This window comes from Rattus norvegicus, chromosome 7, assembly GCF_036323735.1.
Source record: "Rattus norvegicus strain BN/NHsdMcwi chromosome 7, GRCr8, whole genome shotgun sequence".
Classification (NCBI taxonomy): domain Eukaryota; kingdom Metazoa; phylum Chordata; class Mammalia; order Rodentia; family Muridae; genus Rattus; species Rattus norvegicus.
The window spans coordinates 64,568,163-64,588,045 of NC_086025.1; the positions used below are offsets into that span (position 1 = coordinate 64,568,163).

Genomic DNA, 19,883 nt, shown 5'->3' on the forward strand with positions numbered 1-19,883 from the left:
AAGTGTGGGTTCCATGTCATGGAATGGGGCCCTAAATACCAGCAAAAACTAGGTGGTTACCCACCTAATATTCATGCCACTCTATGGCACATGTGGGCACATCTTGCTGACAAACCATTATCATAGATCATATTGTTATGTAATTGGGTGATATTGCTGGTATTTTCCTTCAGTACCATGGACAGGGCCTTCAACTACCTTGCACATTAGCTGATGGGGAGAATCTTCTAGTTGAGCATCAGCCCAATTTCTCCTTATTCTCCATGTCATAAATATGTGGTATCTTCAGCAATAAGGTCTTACCAGCAGGTTAGGGATGGTTACTAAGAGCACTGGCAGTAGCCTATAGTGTTTGGGTGTGGTCTACAAGACCCCTTCGACCAATAATTCAAAAATATGCAACCTACTCCTGATAGCGGGGTTTTTATTTGATAGCATATGATATCTAATTAGGGTTTCTCTCTCCTTGGTTACATGATGACTCCATATTGTTAGGTTTGGTCTGTCACTATGTATTGTAATGCTAAATTCTATATCCCAAGATCTAGCTGACTCAAAATGAGTGAGTCCTCACGTATGCCAGCTTTCATTGTACAAGCCTTGCTCCTTAATTTAAAACTATTTGTCAATAAAGATGCTGACAGCCTGTAGCCCAGCAGAGATAAGCAGGGCTTTGGTTCCTGGGCTTGGGGTCTGAGGAGAGACCATGAGGAGAGGGAGAAGGAGGAGGAAAGCAATATGGGGAGGTGTGTTGTGAGCACAAGGCCGTGAGGGATGGCCTATTGGAGTAGGATCAGCCTCTAACCCACATTTGTTCTTTGTAAAGAATCACTCGGCCAATTTTTCCAAGCACAGTTCAGATTAGGCAGGATTTCAGAGTCCATGTCTCCTCTTCCTCCTCTTCCTCCTCCTCCTCCTCCTCTTCTTCTTCCTCTTCTTCCTCCTCCTCCTCATTTTTAAATATGGTTTTTCATTTTCTCCTGGAGAGAAAATGTTCAGGAACAATATGTATGCATCTGACTCAAAGGGGAAAATAGTAGCTTGTATGTGTACATTTCACTTTCTTAAAAAGCACTTTAGGCCAATGCTCAGTATACTAACATGTGCCTCCAGTAACTGAAGACGCGACTCAGCATATTTAACCTAAGAGTCTGTAAATGGTTCCAAAGGTTTCCAAATCTCTGCCCTAGGATAATTTATTTCTCTCTGGTAGCATAGAGTCCGCGGAGCAGGGGAGGCAGATAGATAATTGGGCACCGGCATAACTCCTTTCTCAGTTGGCAACCTTTTAAAGCCTGTTAAATCCAAATGGCAGTTGGCCTCTCTGTCCCTCCTCCGGCTGATGTCTGTTGCAGACTCCCCAGCCTGTTTTGACTGGCTCTTAAAAAGAAAAGCAAAACACTGTTGGTGGCCTGTGTCAGGCAGGGAAACACCCCCCACAAAACTGCAAGAGCAGAAAAGGCTAGTCTGTTCATAGCACAGGGCATAGCCCAGTGTCTGTGCCTCTGCCTAATGGGACTTCTTGTCTTCAGATTAGCCCACAATTGGGAAGTGGTTCATCCTAAGAGAGATTCAAGTAAGAGAGTTCTTCTCTTTGAACAGCAGGCAAGTAAATAGAATACAATCTGCAGCCCGCACACAGCTCCAGGCTGAGAAAGGCACAACTCAGGCGCCCGCCGCACAAGCCAGCTACCAATTCCCTAGTTCGCGAGGGTTAGCAACAGGCTCTTTTGCCGAACTGTTTTGGGAGGAACAAATCACCGTAGCAACACCGAGATGAAATTTTTGTTATTTAAAACATGGAGTCTCAATTCTGACTGCACATTGGAATCACTTGTGGAGATTTTTAAGAAGAGAAATGACTAGGTCCCACCCTCCGGACTTTGTTTTGTTCTGTTTTGTTTTTCTTTAACTCCAACAGGGAGTTTGAAGCCACAGAGACCAGAAAAGGCTGGCATGAGATGTGGAGAAAGTTTATAAACAGAGACTTTAAAGCAGGACTCTGCAGAACAAACTTCTCAGGTGAAGACCTGCTGACCTAGAACAATACCTGTGAAGGAGGCGGTTGGTATTCTGTCTAAGCTCCACCCCCACAGCTACCTGGTAGCAGCCAGGTATGCTCCGCCCCACAGTTGCCTAGCAACAGCCAGCCGTGCCTGACTACATAAGGGGCTGCTTGCCCGCTCCTCCTCCTCCTCTTACTCTCTCTTCCTCCTTTCTCACACCCCCTTGCTCTTTGTTCTTCGATGCTCCTGCCCCCTTCCCCCCCCACACACACACACACATGCCGATGGCCAGCTGCCTTTCCACTCTTCTACTCTTCTCTCATTAAACCTCTCCACGAGGAACCATGGTGGCTGGATGTGTTCTGTCCAGGCATGGGCAGAGATTCAAAACCCTAACAGAGGCTATATCACAGTGCCCAGTATCAAGACCCTGGGCTATGAGCAGTTTGTGATATATTCTTTATATAAGTTAATTGCTTAATAGAGTACTGCAGTTAAGCCAAAGTCAGCGTAGCTCAAAATACGGCCTGTCATTATCCGTGTTTTGATTGCAAAGAGGCACCGTGACCATGGCAACTCTTAGAGAGGAAACTATTTACCTGGGGCTGACCTACAGTTTCAGAGCTTTATCCCATTCATGACAGGAAGCGTGGCAGTACGCAGGTAGATATGGTGCTGGAGAGGTAGCAGGCAGCAGGAATGAGACCCTCTCTTCTCCCCCAGGGCTGTTGGCTACAAGGGCAAAGGAAGTGGGGTGGGGGTGGGGGTTAGGGCTGGAACAGCTATGATTGACTTCCAGGATGAGCTCCACTTTGCTGGAGTGAACAAGGGTTCTATAGATCTTGTGGAGTGGGTGGGGTTTCCAGGGTGAATATACACTATTGGCTAGGGTGGGAAAACTTCTTTTACATGAAGAGGAATTATAAGAACCTACCAGGCGCGTTCAGGTTCTATGGTGGTAAGGGATGGGGGACTGTTTAACCTGTAATCTGGCCATAGACTGTATGACTATGCTCAGAGGTTTTGGGGGTTTACAGTAGGAAAGTGCTAAACCTAATTATCATTCACAGGAAGGGCTGAGCAGGACCTCTGTGCTAAGTCACGCAGCATTTGCAGGAAATTGTGCAATATTATCCTCTAGATAAGGTCAGGCACCTGTGCTTAGAGACACTCTCCATATAGGATCAGGAAAGAGGAGGATGAGAGTCCTCCATTTTTCACCAGACTAGGAGAGCTTATCTGAACATGGTAACTTTGACCTTAACAGCAGGCTCTTCCAACATAAGAAGAGAAAGAAAGATTGGTCCTGGCTTGAGCATTTGAAACCTCAACCCCTGACCCCATGACACCCCTCTCCAACATCTACTTCAACCGTATACATCTTAATTTTTCAAATAGTTCACTCCCTATGAACCTGGGGATGGGGAGGCATTTTCATTCAAACCTCCACACAGTCCTTACATCAGAAGCAACTGCACTTCCCAGGAGCTTGTCAGAGATGCTGGGCCTCCAACCCAGGCTGGAATGCTGTTCACAAACTGACGGTAAGATCCTATTGCTGAAGTCAACATCTACACAACTCATTAAACATGGAGAAGCCAAGCTGGTGCCTCTATAAAGCCTTCACCCCTACTGACTAGGAGTGTTCATGGTATGGAACAGGACTGCACACACTATCAGAGAAAGGTAAACACTAATCTAGCTATAAACCCTTCAATCCTCAGTGGTGACCTGCCTGCATGATACATTGGTGGAAAGGTGACAAAATCTGTAGAAGTAACCAGCCACTCTCTGACTGGATTTACGGTCCCCTTCACGAGACGGAACCCATGCCTGACACTGCTCAGATGACCAAGAACCTGGGAGTGCGTAGGCCATGAGCCTAGGGGAAAACTAAATACTGCTGTTCTGCTAAAGGAATGTTGCAATAAAATGACTCCTAACAACATTCCGCTGTACCCGTTTGTCTTAGTCGTGGTTTCTATTCCTGCACAAACATCATGACCAAGAAGCAAGTTGGGGAGGAAAGGGTTTATTCAGCTTACACTTTCACGTTGCTGTTCATCACCAAAGGAAGTCAGGACTGGAACTCAAGCAGGTCAGGAAGCAGGAGCTGATGCAGAGGCCATGGAGGGATGTTACTTACTGGCTTGCTTCCCCTGGCTTGCTCAGTTTGCCTTCTTATAGAACCCAAGACCACCAGCCCAGGGATGGCTCCACCCACAATGGCCCTTCCCCTTTGATCGATAATTGAGAAAATGCCTTACAGCTGGGTCTCATGGAGGCATTTGCTCAAAAGAGGCTCCTTTCTTTGAGATAACAATAACTTGTGTCAAGTTGACACACAAAACCAGCCAGTACAGGTCTCCTCCAACACAGGCATCATGGTGGAAACTAGGGCATGTCTCCTGGTGGCTGGAAAGCATAACAGAAAAACTTGAAAGCCAAATCCCAGTCTTCCCAACAAAGGCTTGTCCCCAGTGTCTACCGGGCTCCATCTCTTTTTGCTAACATACAGGGCTAGAGAGATGGCTCAGCAGTTAAGAGCACTGGCTGCTCTTCCAGAGGATCTGGATTCAATTCCCAGCACCCACACGGCAGCTCACAACCATCTGTAACTCCAATTCCAAAGGATCAGACGCTCTCTTCTGACCTCCACCAGCACCAGGCAGATGTGGCGTGCAGACATGTAAAATAAAACATGCTACTCATATAAAATAGTATGCTTGTCATTGCATTTTAATGCATGCATGGGTATTTTGATCATATTCACTACCATCACCCTCACTCACCTCCCTTGGTCCCTTTTTTCTTCCCTATGTTCTCCTCATACTTTCACGGTTTCTCTGTTTGTTTTAGTCCCATACATGAGACAAAGCTTGTTTTTCTAAGTGTGCTTATTTCACTTAACACAGACAGCAGTCTCTGGTTTTTTTCCATTTTCCTGCAAGTGACATGTTTTTATTCTTTATGGCTAAATAAAACTCCACTGTGTATGTACCATATTTTCTAAATCTATTCACCCACAGATGGACACCTGTACCACAAGATGCTCTACAAGAATACACTTGCCAATTAAAGTTCAAGAAGTAATACTCTTGCTACATATGGAACACTGAAGCCTGTGGTCCTTCTAGAAACTCCCCTTCACGAATTGGTAGGAAGGACTGATGCTTTCCAGGCACTTCGCTGGGGTTAGAGGTCATAAGGTCACTGACTCACAAGTCCTTTGAATAGAAACAAAAGGTGATAAATATGCACCACAGTCACTCATTTTTAAAGCTGGGGACACTGCTTAAAGGGAGCCAGCAACAGGAATGCTTTATTCAGCATGTAGAGGCTGCCAAGGGTGGCATCTTCTGTCATCTTCATTTCTAGTCACATACGTAGAGACACACACAAGAGTTAGGTAAAAATGAAGTAAGGAGTACGGATCAACTTCAGCCTAAGAGTCCAGGGGAGGCACACTATACACTTGTACCGTCCTAACTACTTCCTGAGGATGAAGCGCTGAATTAATTCATTTCATTAATTCTTGCTTCGTGGAACTTAACAAAATTTTTAGGCAGAAGGTGACGAGAGAAACAAAATAAAAGTATAAATTATGAGGATCATAGAAAGTAAAAATTTTCAGGGGGAAAATTAAATAAAGAAATATGGGTAGTAAGCGACAGATCAGGGTTGAAAATGTAAAAGTGATCAAGCAAAGGCCTCAAGGGCTTCTCTCCCCTCGAGAGAGGAGAGAAAAGAGCAGGCAGATACCCGGAGGGAAGCGCTATAGGAGAACGGTGACCCTGAGGCCTTGAGCCAGTTGTACTCCCTGGGCAAGCCAACAGCACAAAGAATCTGGTGCGCCTGGAGACGCAGAGGTACTTACCGCGAAGCCGGAGAGCCTGAATTCCATTCCCTGGACCCACACGGTGGGCAAAGAGAACCAAGAACCACACGCTCTTCTCTGACCTCCACATATCCACTCACAAACACGCACAAATAAAACACACTTCTTTTTTTTTTTTATTTAACTAAAAGAAAAAGACTCAGGCTTTTTCTGAGAGATGACTCAGCGGTTAGGAGCACTGACTGCCCTTCCAGAGGTGCTGAGTTCAATTCTCAGCAACCATGTGGTGGCTCACAACCATCTGTAAGCGGATGTGATGCCCTCTCTGGTATGTCTGAAGACAGCATACTCATATACATAAAATATTTTTTTAAAAAAAGACCCTAAAAGAATACAGGAATCACTAATGCTACCCCTGGTTTGAAACAATGCTCTTCTCCTCCTGGGGCTGAGAGAAAGGCCTTGTTAAAGAGAATACAGTCATGGTTCGCCAAATTAATAGTTGTTGAGGTGCTATTATGCTGTAGAAGTTTCTGGAAATCCACCCTCTAATGTACCGGAGAGAGGCTTCCACTGTTAGACCCTACGCCTTGGAACTCTCTAGAAAGCTATGCAAGGGGCTGCCAAGGAAGCTGCTGGAAGCTGGATACAGTCAGATGTCTGCACGAGAGAAACTCACACAAAGAAGCTAGCCGCTTCCCTAAAGGAGCAGGGCAGTGGAGGAGCCACATTTGGTGGAAACTGAAAACTACAGAAGTGAGACAGAAAGAAGCCACTGAATAACTGGGAGCCTTCCTAGAGAGCACACCAGAACCAGGAAGAAAAATTCTGCCCAACATCCCTCGAGCACCCTCTAGTGGCAGAGTTTAACATGGCACCCACCTTCAGAAGAGCAGCAGCGTCACGGTGGTAACCAATGGGGTTTGAAGCTGAGAGGCTAGCCAGGACTCCATGTTGAGGCCACACCTTCAGGAAAGCAAAGTAAATACGTGAAAGATGACCCAGATCTGAATTTTTCAATGCTCTGATATTTTTAGGGATTTTATTCAACGTCCATGGCGAAAGCCTTGTAGAATGTTCTAATTAACATAAAATTTCTAAGCAATGTTCCTGAGTTGCTTTTAAAAGACCAAAAAATAATGAGTGATGGACATGGTCACTTAAGAGTAACGCAGAGTCTCAAAACATTAGCTGGCTGCTGGCTGCCTCACAGAGACTGTCTTCGGAATGAGAGACACTTCTTAGATGTGAAGTCCTCTTTCCTCTTAAAACCATCTTGCTGTAACGATTCTATCCTCAACTTAGAATATTGAAACAGCAAGTTACAGGGTAATAAACTTCCCCCTCTCGTGGAAGGAGGCAGAAGCCTCACCAAGTGGAATGAGACGCCGCGTTGAAGTACTGAGAACAAAGTCTGAGCATAGGTGGGCAGGATCATAATCGCTTCCGTTGGCACCAGAAGGAATCGCTCTCGACTTTCTCATCGAGTCAAGCAAGCTGCTAGAACTTTCGTCTAATCAAATCTAATCTCCATCTCCAAAAGTCCCCAAAGTACTTTTAGACTGAATAACTTATTTGGTTCATTTTTTTTACATTGCTAATGGGTTTCATCTTTAGACCAGACATGAGGCCAAAAACTCTTTCCGGTTTTTAAGAGTTAAATGTTAGCCAGAAAAGAAGCATAATTCTTCCTTGACAAGAAGTTTTCTCCGAGTCAGATTCCCAACACAGAATCAGAAAACTGAGAGTAAAATGGAACCCAGGTGCTAGACTCGTTTTTAATTTAGCCATAAATGAAAAGAGGAGAAATATTAACTCTTGATACAAGTTGTTGTGTTATTACAGAAAACATCTTAATGGAGGAATGGCCCCACTTTGCTCAGTGATTAATTGTATAAACGAACTGTAATGTGCTGGCCACATAGTAACTGTGTGTTGGGGGTGGGGATGGAGTGAGTGACCACAGCAAGGAGACATCTTTGTGGTAGCTGGATGTGCAATGGACGTTGTGGCTTAGGTAGTGACCAGGGTTTACCACACATCTTTTCAGTCACGACACAATTTCTCAGGCTCTGTTCACAGTCATCGGTGGGATCATCAGACAGCAAGGTGACATTCTGACGCTGGAACGATATTTTCTCATAGAAAGCCTCATTGCTCGTCGATGTTGTGACTTCGGGTTAGGCATGGCCAGGCTGGTGATTTAGGCTTTTGTAAACATATAACCATGCATCCGTTTGTCATCCATGAATGTGTAGGTCCTTTTATACAGCCCTTTGGGCATTAATGCCTTGGTCATATGCAAACTGATTCATTCTGAGATGTTTTAATTGCCCATTATTTAAATACATTTCAAATTTTTAAACAGGGGGAAACGTAAGAGGCTCAAACTAACATCTGGGGCAGATCAGATCCTTACTGACTGCAGATCCTGCGCCAAGGAACATTATTTGGGTCATAGTCTACCTAGACCCACTCAAGCAAAAAGCCTCTATTAGGAAAGTATTTTATTGTAGCGTAAAATGTAATCTGCTGGAAATGTATATGAATTTTTATGAGTCTCGTTTTATTTAAATTCAGAGAGTTATTAGTTATGTGCCACACTGAGGATTTGAAATCCTTTGAATCGCTTCTGGGCCTTGCGGATCCTTGCCCTGGAGAACATGCATGTTGATGTATATACATGCTCTCACATGGTTCTTGCCTGGAGAACATGCGTGTTGATGCACATGCTCACACAGCCATCCTTATCAGCAAGCAGCTAAGTCTCGACTGCACGTCAAGTGGCAAAGTTCCCACACACACTGATTCACCTGCTGTAATTCGGAAACAGCTCCTTTCACCTCCAAGTATGTGCAAGAGCAATTAGTGGAATTCAACGTTAACCCAAACAAAATGATTTTTATGGAGGGGTCTAAAGTAATTAGTTGCTTATATCACCAAATGATTTTAAAACAATGTGCTTAAAACTGTGGAAACTTTTCTATGGTTTGTGTGGTATTTAAAATATACCCCGAAAAGCATGAGAAAGTATAGTGTTCTATTACATATTATGAACCCATCATTAGTTAAGAGCTGGGAAGAAGAAAGGAAGGAAGAGAAGGAGAGGGAGGAAGGAGGGAGGGAGGGAGGGGGAGGGAAGGAAGGAGGGAAGGGTAGAGACTAACCTTCGGGTGGGATATTATCCAATTGGTAAAGATTATTAGAAAAACTAACACTCTACAGACCCCACTTACAGCATGTATATTATAGCTATGCCATGCTGTTTATGGTCAACATTTAATAAGACATGGTCAGCAGCCATGGTTTATGAGCTGAATCTGGCCCAGCATTTATTTTGGTCCAGCCTACAAGGTACGTGCAGTTTTTCACATTTTTTAATGATGGGGAAAAAATCAAGAAGGATAACACTTTATGATATGTGAAAATGGTGTGAAATTCAAGTTTTAGAGTCCAAAAATCAGGTGCTATTGAGACCCAGCTGCACTGCCCACTCATTGGCTGCTGCACTGCTGAAGGCTGCAGAACCAACCTGTGCCAGCAGAGACAAGCCACAAAGACCGAAGCAGTCATTGGCTCCAAAACAGAACACTGTGTACCACATTGTAGGGGTTTGGAAGGTGATATTTAGGTCCATAAATATATCATTTATATATATTTTGTTATTATTTATATATATTATATATATTATTTATATATACATATGGTTTATGGATTAAGTTTTTTGATCCCCAGAGGTTTCTCATGATCTAACGATGTAGTACAGAAACTCACCTCAACATCCAGGCCACCTTGAGTAAGCTACTGAACTGGGTGGTGATAGCTCACACCTTTAATCTCTGCACTGGAGGCAAAGGCAGGTAGAAAGCCGAGTTCAAGGCCAGCCTGGTGTCACAGAAAAACCCTCTTGGAAAACAAACAAGAGGATTTGTTGAACTGACTTATAGGCTGTGGTCCAGGCAGTCCAGTGATGAGTACCGGTCCATGTGGCTGGATATCTCAGAAGTCTCAGCCTGATGCTGGAGTCCTGGAGGACTCTGGAGAGCTGCTGGCCTTCAGTGTACACTGGAATCTTGAAAACGTTGCATTGAATACTGAGCACAGCCACAAGAAAGGCAAGCTTACCAATCAGAGGGAGGGCAAGTAGGCACAAAGCCGGTCCTTCTTCCTTGTCCTCTCACATGCCACCAGAAGGTGTGACCCAGATTTAGGGTGGGTCTTCTTAAGAGACTATCACACACACACACACACACACACACACACACACACACACACACACCAAGAAGGCTTGGCTGAGATGTGCTACTGCATGGATGAACCTTGGGGACACTGTGTTAAGTGAAGTAAGCCAGTAAGTAAATGGCAAATGTCCTATAATTCCACTGTGTGATATACTTAGTCAGAAATCATAGAGAGAGCAGAATAGTGGTCTCCGGGAGCTGGGAAGGTGGAGAAGTGAGCACCGTGCATACCGGGCACAAAATGTTGATGTTGCAACATGAGAAGAGATGTGGAGACAGGGCACTCGACATTAAAATTCATGTAACACCAGTGTACATTTAAAAGTGGATTGCTCGCCAGGCATCTTGACTCATGCCTGTGATCCCAGCACATGGAAGGCAGAGGCAGGTAGACCTGAGTTGGAAGCCAGCCTGGTCTACAGAGTGGGTTCTAGGCCAGCCAAGGCTACACAGTGAAACCTTGTTTCACAAAAACAAAGATGGGATAATGCAGAGTGTTTTGTGTCTCTTTTCTCTCTTAAATACATGAACTTTGATATCAAATCATCCAAAAAGTAGAACCCAGAACTGGGTGTGCTGATACATGCCTCTAATCCCAGCACTCTGGAATCTGGGACAGAAGGACCACAAGTTCAAAGCCAGCATGGGCCACACAGTTAAATACCATCAATAATAATAATAACAATATAATAACAACAAAATAAAATTTAAATGCCAACTATTACCACAGTTTTAAAAAATAAAAAAAGGCCTTATAATCATTTAAACTTTGGAAATTGTTTAGAAGTTTTATGGCAATTAGAACATTCCCCCAGAATTTGGCCACAGACAATTGGATAAAATCCATAACAATATCTGAGCAATAAAAATTTCAGAGCTTGGGCTGGAGAGATGGCTCAGTGGTTAAGATCACTGACTGCTCTTCCAACGGTCCTGAGTTCAATTCCCAGCAACCACATGATGGCTCACAACCATCTGTAATGGGATCTGATGCCCTCTTCTGGTGTGTCTGAGGATAGCTACAGTGTACTCATATACATTAAATAAATCATTTTTAAAAAATTTCAGAGTTAAAAAAAAATTTCAGAGCTATATCAGTGTTTCTCAACCTGTAGCCTGTGACCCCTTCAGGGGTCAAACAACCCACTCATGGTGGTTGCCTAAGACCATCAGAAAACACAGACATTTACATTATAATTCATCACAGTAGCAAAATTACACCTAAGCAGCAATGAAATAATTTTATGGGTGGGGGGTCACCACAACATGAGGAGCTGTATTAAAGGGTCACAGTGTTAGAGGGTTGAAAACCACTGACTTAAAAGGCTGGGGGGGGGGGGTCTTCCTAGGAAGATTTCCAGTAGCCAAGTTTCATACTTTACTGTGATCAACCAAATGGGGATCCCCTCTATCGTAATGTAAAATTCATTATCCTAAAAGCAATTACACTGTGAACACATGAAGGCGGGGATATTGACAGCTTGAACATTTGGCCAAAAGAAGTATTGAAATATTTGAAGAATTACATTTAGTTACTAAGTCAGTCACTTGTCTGAATACAAAATCCCATTTGCCAAAAGATTTAAGTCCAGATCCAAACAAATCTTCACATCTAAAACAGATGCAGCGACGTTGCAAATAATAATTTTCTATCACATAAAAATCAGGAGAGATACAGTTTGCTTTTAGGATATCAATGAAATGCTGATAATAGAACATTATTGGGAAAAAGAAGCATTTTGTTACCATGGGCTTTGTTTTAGATCAATAATTTGATAAAAATACTCAAGTGTCCCTTTCTATTTATTTTAAAACAAGATAAAAATCTACCAGAGTAAAATGCCTCTGGGTCTGTACATACTGCCTCAAAAAATAAAAACTCATTTTCAAAGGATGACATAGTCCCCAGCTCATCCACAGAACTTTTCCTGCTGTTTTTCCAAAATCTAAATGCAATCTCAAGGACTCCCTTTGGCAAACCAGAGCAGGAGAAATTCCAAGAGTGGGAACCAAAGATAAGAGCCTCTATGACAGAAGCTGGTGTCCAGTTCCCTGGAGAGCATAGAGCAAAGGTCACACTGCTCTGTGCGCACGGCTGCCTGTTCTCCACCTTCCCACCCTGGGAGTCACTGGCCAGGAAGTATGTCTACTGCCACCCAACTGGGGCTTCTTGGCCAAACCCCAATTTAAAGAAATGCATGGAGCTCGGAAAAGAAACTATTAGGCATGGGGCAGTAGGGGAAAGAATCTTTGATCAAGGCTCAGTGGTTAAGAGCACTGGCTGCTCTTCCAGAGGTCCTCAGTTCAGTTCCCAGCAACCACATGGTGGCTCACAACCATCTGTAATGGGATCAGATGCCCTCTTCTGGTGTGTCTGAAGACAGTGACAGTGTTCTCAAACATGAAGTAAATAAACAAATCTTTTTTAAAAAAAATCTTTGACCAAGGCACTTCTCTTCCTGTGAGCCCCAAGCATGCTGGTCTCATCTCTACGCACACGTCTGAAGAGCAAATGAAAACTACAGTCCAGTCAGAAAAGGCATTACTCTTAAACCAGGTTTTAGTTGTACGTTTCTAATTAATTCAAACTGCTCAGCTTATCTCTTGAGTTTTGTCAACTCAGTCTGAGGTTAGATCTTCAACCACAAAGTGTGTGAACAATACAGGCTCAATGGTTCAGGAGTGAGAGACCTTGCTGCCCTTTCAGAAGACCCAAGTTTGTTCCCAGCACCCACAACTGGCAGCTCACAACCGCTTGTAAGCCTTTGTGGATGTCCACAAACATGAACCCATTCCAACAAAATTTGTAATTTTAGTTTTTTCTTTTATTAATTTTTATTTATATGAGTACAGTGTAGCTGTCTTCAGACACACCAGCAGAGGACATCAGATCCCATTACAGATGATTGTGAACCACCATGTTGTTGCTGGGAACTGAACTCAGGACCTCTGGAAGAATAGCCAGTGCTCTTAACTGCTGAGCCATCTCTCCAGTCCCCTGGTTATTTTAGTCTTAAAAAAAAAATCAATAAATTCTACACGCCAAGCTCAACGGGGGGGGGGGGGGAGCACTGGAGAAAAGTCCCAGTCAGAACTTTCCCTTCTGATTCATAGAATTCTAAATTTCCAAACTTCTGTAATTATCATGTTTTACATATGACTTCTGAGATTACATGTCCAGGTTCTGGGAAATGACATTATCTAAAGTGTGTGTATCCAACCAGGTGATAACCCATGTCATCTGCTAAGGCACTTTGTCTCCTCATCCACAAGCTAACTCCCTTCAGGGATAATCCTGTGACATTTAGAGCCCTGTCCATCTGCCAGGCACTGGCTCAAGAACTTCCTCAGAACTGTATCTCTAACTCCCTCCCACTTCTGCCATACCAAACCTAACCATTCTTCATCTGAGGAAAGAAGGCTCAGAGGGGGTCAGTAAACCACCCAAGACCTTCAGATGACGCTGAAGGAGCTTCCCTTTGACTGCGCAAACACCATTCATCATGTAGCTGCTTCACCTCCCTAAAGGTAAGAACCTTCCTGGGGTTTATCATCCAGGATAAAGAGCAATAGATCAGATCAGTAAATGACCAGAACCCTGTGCTAAAGGTATAAGAGGAGAACTGGACAGCTAGAGGTATGAAGGGTGAGGGGTGGGGGTGTTGGCAGAGAACATTTTCCAGAGAAACCTCCCAGCACTCCTGGGACAGGTCACCACAGACTGTGTCTGTCCTGTACAGGGTACCTGATGAGTGTTTCAAACAGGTCATCTCACTGCATGTCCAGAATAGTTCTGTGAAAAAGGTAACTAAGGTTATTTGCTTCCTTTCACCAATCAAGAGACTCTAAGACTAAAAGTTGCCTGATGTTAAACAGATCCAGGGGCCAAAGATTTAAAACAAACACTTATAAATCTGACTTAAAGCCCAGGGTCTTTCTACTATACGACCTCCTCACAAGAAAGAGAGGTGAGAGGAGGAGGAAAAGGAGGAGGGGGAAGGAGGAAGTAAACGCTCGTTAAAAATATTCTGACATAAACTAGAGAGAACTCTCAGGCAGTAAAGGATTGTAGGGCATGGGTTCAATTCCCAGAGTTATGTAGGTAGAGAAAAGTAGATTCCTGAGATTCCTGAGTCCTATTTGCCAATTAACCTGACCAGAGGTAAAAGAGTTGGTCTCAAAAAAAGAAGAAAAGAAGAAGAAGAAGAAGAAGAAGAAGAGGAGGAGGAGGAGGAGGAGGAGGAGGAGGAGGAGGAGGAGGAGGAGGAAGAAGAGGAGGAGGAGGAGGAGGAGGAGGAGGAAGAGGAGGAGGAAGAGGAAGAGGAAGAGGAAGAAGAAAGAGAGAGAGAAGGAAGAAAGAAAGAAAGAAAGAAAGAAAGAAAGAAAGAAAGAAAGAAGTTGTTGTTTGCCAAAACTCAGGGTGTGCTTGAATTGTGGTGCACATCTTTGATCCCAACACTTGGGAGGCAAAAGCAGGAGGATCTTTGTGAGCTAAAGGCTAGCCCTGTCTATATATCGAGTTCTAGGACTAAATTGAGACACCCTGCCTCAAAATAAATAAATAAACAAACAAACAAACAAACAAATCAAGGTCCTCTGACCTCCACATGAATGTGGACATACCCACGAGTGTTTGCGTGTGTGTGTGTGTGTGTGTGTGTGTATACGCGCGCGCGCACACACACACACACACACACACACACACACACACACACGCATACACACAATCTTGGTACCATAAACTCCTGGATACTGCCAAAGCAGCCTGGCAAATTAAAATCGACTTGAGGCTACCAAACTCAGTTTATAAACAAACTGGAAAATTCATACTTAACGGTCTAACGGAGAGTTGAGTCCCAGCCAATCAGAAGCAGCTGAGCGCCAGCTAATCACAAACTGCATCTATTGGACAACGAAGGAAACCAGCGCGTGACCAGTTCAGCTCCCCTGAACCTTACTCCCCCTTCCTTCTGTGCTCTCCAGCCTACTTAGCAGCTCCCTGAGCCTCTCCTGCCTTGAGTTGGTGACTGAGTCTCTTCTTGACTGTGAAAGACTTTTTTTTTTTAAAAAAAAACTGCCCAAAGCCAGCCAACCACAGCACATCCCATGGGGTGATCTTCTGTGTCTGGAAATGTTTGTGCAAATGTGAGCATGTGTCAGCTCGTGCTGGAAGGGCTAAGGTGAGAATTTAGACTACCCGACCTCTGGGTACCCTTGAAGCTAAAGATAATATTATTCCATGGAATAATTCTTGGTTTCCATGGAAACGCGAGCGTTCCCAGAAGTTAAGTGCAGCCACAAAATGAAGTTCTACTTAGCACTGGTTTTGTTGCTTGACAACATTGTACTTCTCTGAAGACAAGAGCGTTGCCTCGTCACCTTAATTATGCCAGGCGTGGTCCTCCCTCTTTTCAAGGACACACAAGCATCCTTACCCACCTCTCTGTTCTCATCTTGCTTATCCTCTCGACCATAACAAACACTTCCCCAGACAGTTTCTCCTGTTTCCATGGCCCCACACTCCCTCTCCCCTGGTCCTGGCTGTCCCTTCTTTGCCTCTCTTACTGGTTCCTCCTCCTGCCAGTCTCCACTTTGGAACACAGTTTGGGACTACCTCCCCTGGTATCAGTACGCTGTCCCTGGACCAACTGGTTCAGCTCCTGATCCTCAAATATTACCCAAGCACAAACAATGCCCGCACTTGAGTCTTCCACTCTGACACACCTGGGGTCAATGTGCTCACGTCCAACACGCACCAGAAAGCAACCACGTCTGATCGCAACGCAGAACTTCTCTCTTCCTGTTCCGGTAATTTCTCAAGACAACTCTTGGCTGTGGCAGCTTACATCCGCAATCTCCAACAGGCTGAGACAAGAGGATTGCACAAATTCAAGGCCTCCCTGGGCTGTGTAGTGAGTTCTAGGCTAACTTGGCCTCCAGAATGATAACCTGTCTCAAAGAAACAAAACCATGTTCCCTCCATCCCCATTTAGAACGCATCAGTAAATCTCTTTGGTGCTCCAAAATGTATGTTACAATCAACAATTTCTTTCCACCTCTACTGTTTCATGGCTCACCTGAAGTAGCGCGGAAGCTCTTCATTCTTGTCCACGGAGTTGTGTTCCCAGTTTCTATTAGAATAGCATTTGACCTCCTCGCCGGGTCCTTACATCATCTTCGCAGCAGCCAGTCCTTGCTGCCTCCGCTCCCTTTCCTCCTCACTCCCCAGGATACAGCTACCACAGTCCCTGCTGTTACTTCACTCACCCCTCCTGGCGTGTGTTTCCAATATCCGGGACGCTAACTTCCTCACCGCTTCAACATCCGCTCCAGTGCCCTCCACTTCCGGTGCCCCACATTCTCAATCGCATTACTCTGTCTTATTCTCTTCATGGGCTCTTTGTTTGCTTGTCCATTGTCTTTATTTCCACTGGACAATAAGCTCTAGGGAGGCTGAGATCCATCCATCTTGTTAGAATCCCACTGCTTCAGAGGGTGCTGGTTCTCAGTAAATATTTGTGGAAGTCATTCCATACGTTAAAGTTTTCTGTTCCTTGAGTCTGGCGAGGATTTTCTGCCGTAACAGGCGTTAAAGGTATTAAAGACATTAGCCTCTGTCATAAGCGAGAGATGATAGACTCTCAGGTGGCCCAAGTGACCCTGACCAGACTCTATCGGTTCTGAGTCTTATGAGTGGCCCATAAGTGGCAGCTTCACCAGAGGCTTACGGGATCCCTTCCTTTTGCTGCTTTCCCAGGTTCTTAATCTTGCATTCCCAACATTTTAATGTGAAAAATGGAAATAAAATAATGAATTAACTAATTTTTCCAGGATTACGTGTGCTTACTCAAAATATAAGTCCAGCGTGGTGGTGCGTGCCTTTAATCCCAGCACTCAGGAGGCGGAGGCAGGCAGATCTCTGCAAACTGGAAGCCAGCCTGGTCTTTATAGTGAGCTTCAAGCCAGCCAAGCATGTATAGTGAGATCCTGTCTCAAAACAACCAAAACTAAGTTAATAACAATGTGCTTACTTAAAATGCAAAGATACCAAGGCAGAATAGTGCTAACAATTGGGCCAGGACATAAATTACTCTTTATACAGTCAGATGTATGTCCTATTCCCCTAGAATACTATCCAAAGGTAACATTATGACCCAATTCCAATTTCATAGAGAAATTCCCATGTGGATACCCTCCACAATCTCTAGTGAGTTTCTGGTTTCACAGCAAGCACGTTTCAGCCCTAGCATAGCAAGTGGAGTTTCAGGAAACTCCACTATTTCTAGATATTAAAGCAAATCTCATAAGGAGGATTAAGGATTAGGTGTTATTAACATTGACAAAGACAAAATAATCATTCTTAATCACAACTGCATTACAGGGGAAGTGACTCCCTTCTGTTGGATTTTGGGTTACCATTATTCCGAAACTAGCTTCTGAAAGATCCAAGGTAACTCATCATCGTCGGATGTGGAAAGACACAATTTGCCATCGGTCTCCTATTACTTCTAGACTGCTCAGTTATCTGTGACTGGATCAATAAGGGCTGCTGGCTCCACAGGAAGGATGATGCCCTGACAGAGAGAAGCACAGACAAGGTGAGCATGACAGATGGCAATGTGCGAGATACTTACAGAGACAGAGCATCCCCTTGGCCTCTTCCACCACCAACCCTGCTTCCAAGAGACGCTGGGCCAAGTGAGAGGTGGGCTTAAGTGAGGTTGGTCATGAGGGGAAACCCTTTATGCTGTTGTTACAGAATTCACATGAATACTGGAGAAAACTATTTCAGAACTGAGTCACCCAGAGGGCTGCTCATGATTCTCAGCAAGTCCTTTTGCTCAGTCAAACAGCCAAATGTTTCATTTCTAACTCTTCTATCAACAATTTAACAATGACTTAGTTTCACTTCCTGGGGCAGGTAATATGCTCCATTGTTAGGCATGGCGCTCACATCTGTAATCCTCATGCTAGGCATAAGCAGGCAAGGAGACTGCAAGCTTCCAGGCAGCCAAAAAAAAAGAAAGAAGGAAAAAGAAAGAAAGAAAGAAAGAAAGAAAGAAAGAAAGAAAGAAAGGAAGAAAGGAAGAAAGAAAGGAGAAGAAAAAGAAAATCTTGAGGAAAAAGGTACCAGAATAAGATGAACATCAGCACAGCTCTGGAGAAGAAAAGTGTCTTAGTTTGGGGTTTTATTGCTGTGAAAACACCATGGCCAAAAAGCACATTGGGGAGGAAGGGGTTTATTTGGCTTACACATCCATATTGCTGTTCATTACCTAAGGAAGTCAGGACAGGGACTCAGACAGGGCAGGAACCTAGAAGCAGAAGCGGATACAGAGGCCATGGAGGGGTTCTTACTGGCTTTCTTCTCCTGGCTTGCTGCCTGCTTTCTTAAAAGCCCAGAACCACTGGCCCAGGGATGACCCTACCCACAATGGGCTAAGTAAGAAAACACCCAACAGGGTTGGGGATTTAGCTCAGTGGTAGAGCGCTTGCCTAGCAAGCGCAAGGCCCTGTCAAGGCCCTGGGTTCGGTCCCCAGCTCTGAGAAAAAAAAAAAAAAAGAAAAGAAAAGAAACACCCAACAGTTGGATTTTATGGAGGCATTTCCTCAGCTGAGGTTCCCTCCTTTCAGATACATCTAGTTTGTGGGTCAAGTTGGCATAAGACTAGCCAGCACAAAAGGACTTCTGGGTAGTGGCAACTTGCAAGCCATCAATACTACTATAAACTGCCTACGATTGTCTGCTCTTTAAACTCAAAATCCATTGACCAATCTTCTGACAAGAATGCCCCCACACTGGGCTGGCGAGATGACTCAGCCAGTAAAGGATTTGTCATGCAAACCTAATGACCCAAATCCCACCCCCAAAATCTACAGAAAGCTGGTTGTGCCTTCACATAGTCATAATAAACACTAATCCTTTCAAGAAGAACGAGCACAGCCCTGGTTTTCTTTCTTTGTGTGGCATGCGGCACAAGGACACGATGAGCTGATGTTATGAAGTTGTGTGCATTTATGTGCATCTGTGTTAAAGGACAAAAGCCAGCACCCTGGGATGTGATTCCCAATGATCCAGTGTTTGTGTTTCCCCTTCTTCACAGCAGCCGGGTGACACTGGATTCATTAAAGAAAATACTAATTGTTCAATAGGTGAGAGACACATTAAGAAACCAGTAGAGGGTCTGGAGAGACAGCTCAGTGGTTAAGAGCACTGGCTGCTCCTCCAGAGGTCCTGAGTTCAATTCCCAGCACCCACATGGAGGCTCACAGCCATCTGTAATGGGATCCGATGCCCTCTTCTGGTGTGTCTGAAGACAGCTACAGTGTACTCATACACAAAATAAATTTTTTGTGTAAAATATTTTTTTTTAAAGATTTATTTATTTATTATATATAAGTACACTATAGCTGTCATTAGATACACCAGAAGAGGGCATCGGATCTCTTTACAGATGGTTGTGAGCCACCATGTGGTTGCTGGGAATTGAACTCAGGACCTCTGGAAGAACAGTCGGGTGCTCTTAACCGCTGAGCCATCTCTCCAGTCCAAATATTTTAAAAAACAAATAAAAAGAAAAAGATCAGTAGAAACAATTATCTGTTGTCACTATACTATTTTGAAAAATGCTGAAACAATACTACGGGAACTAAAACCCTGCTCCCATTCAAACCTGAGGCAGATTTTCCTCCTCATTTAAACTGAAAATTCCTCTCTCTGAAATAGAACTTATCTCACAACTCTGGGTCCTATCCTAATGCCTGTAAACTCAAGGAGATGAACACGTGTCCTCTAAC

At 44.2% G+C, this 19,883-nt stretch overlaps 1 long non-coding RNA gene across 7 annotated transcripts; it reads right to left on the reverse strand.

Moving 5' to 3' along the window:
• Nucleotides 1-407: 407 nt before the first annotated feature.
• Nucleotides 408-18,175, reverse strand: LOC108351471 (uncharacterized). Of its 7 annotated transcripts, XR_010053733.1 has the most exons (5): nt 16,163-18,175; nt 15,810-15,950; nt 6,727-6,810; nt 2,051-5,233; nt 408-1,380 (listed from the first exon to the last, which is right to left on the reverse strand). It is a non-coding gene; the product is annotated as an uncharacterized LOC108351471 (long non-coding RNA). The 7 variants fall into 7 exon arrangements; XR_010053735.1 differs by lacking the exon at nt 15,810-15,950; XR_010053730.1 differs by having other exon boundaries at nt 2,051-6,810.
• Between the last annotated feature and the right edge of the window lie 1,708 nt (nt 18,176-19,883).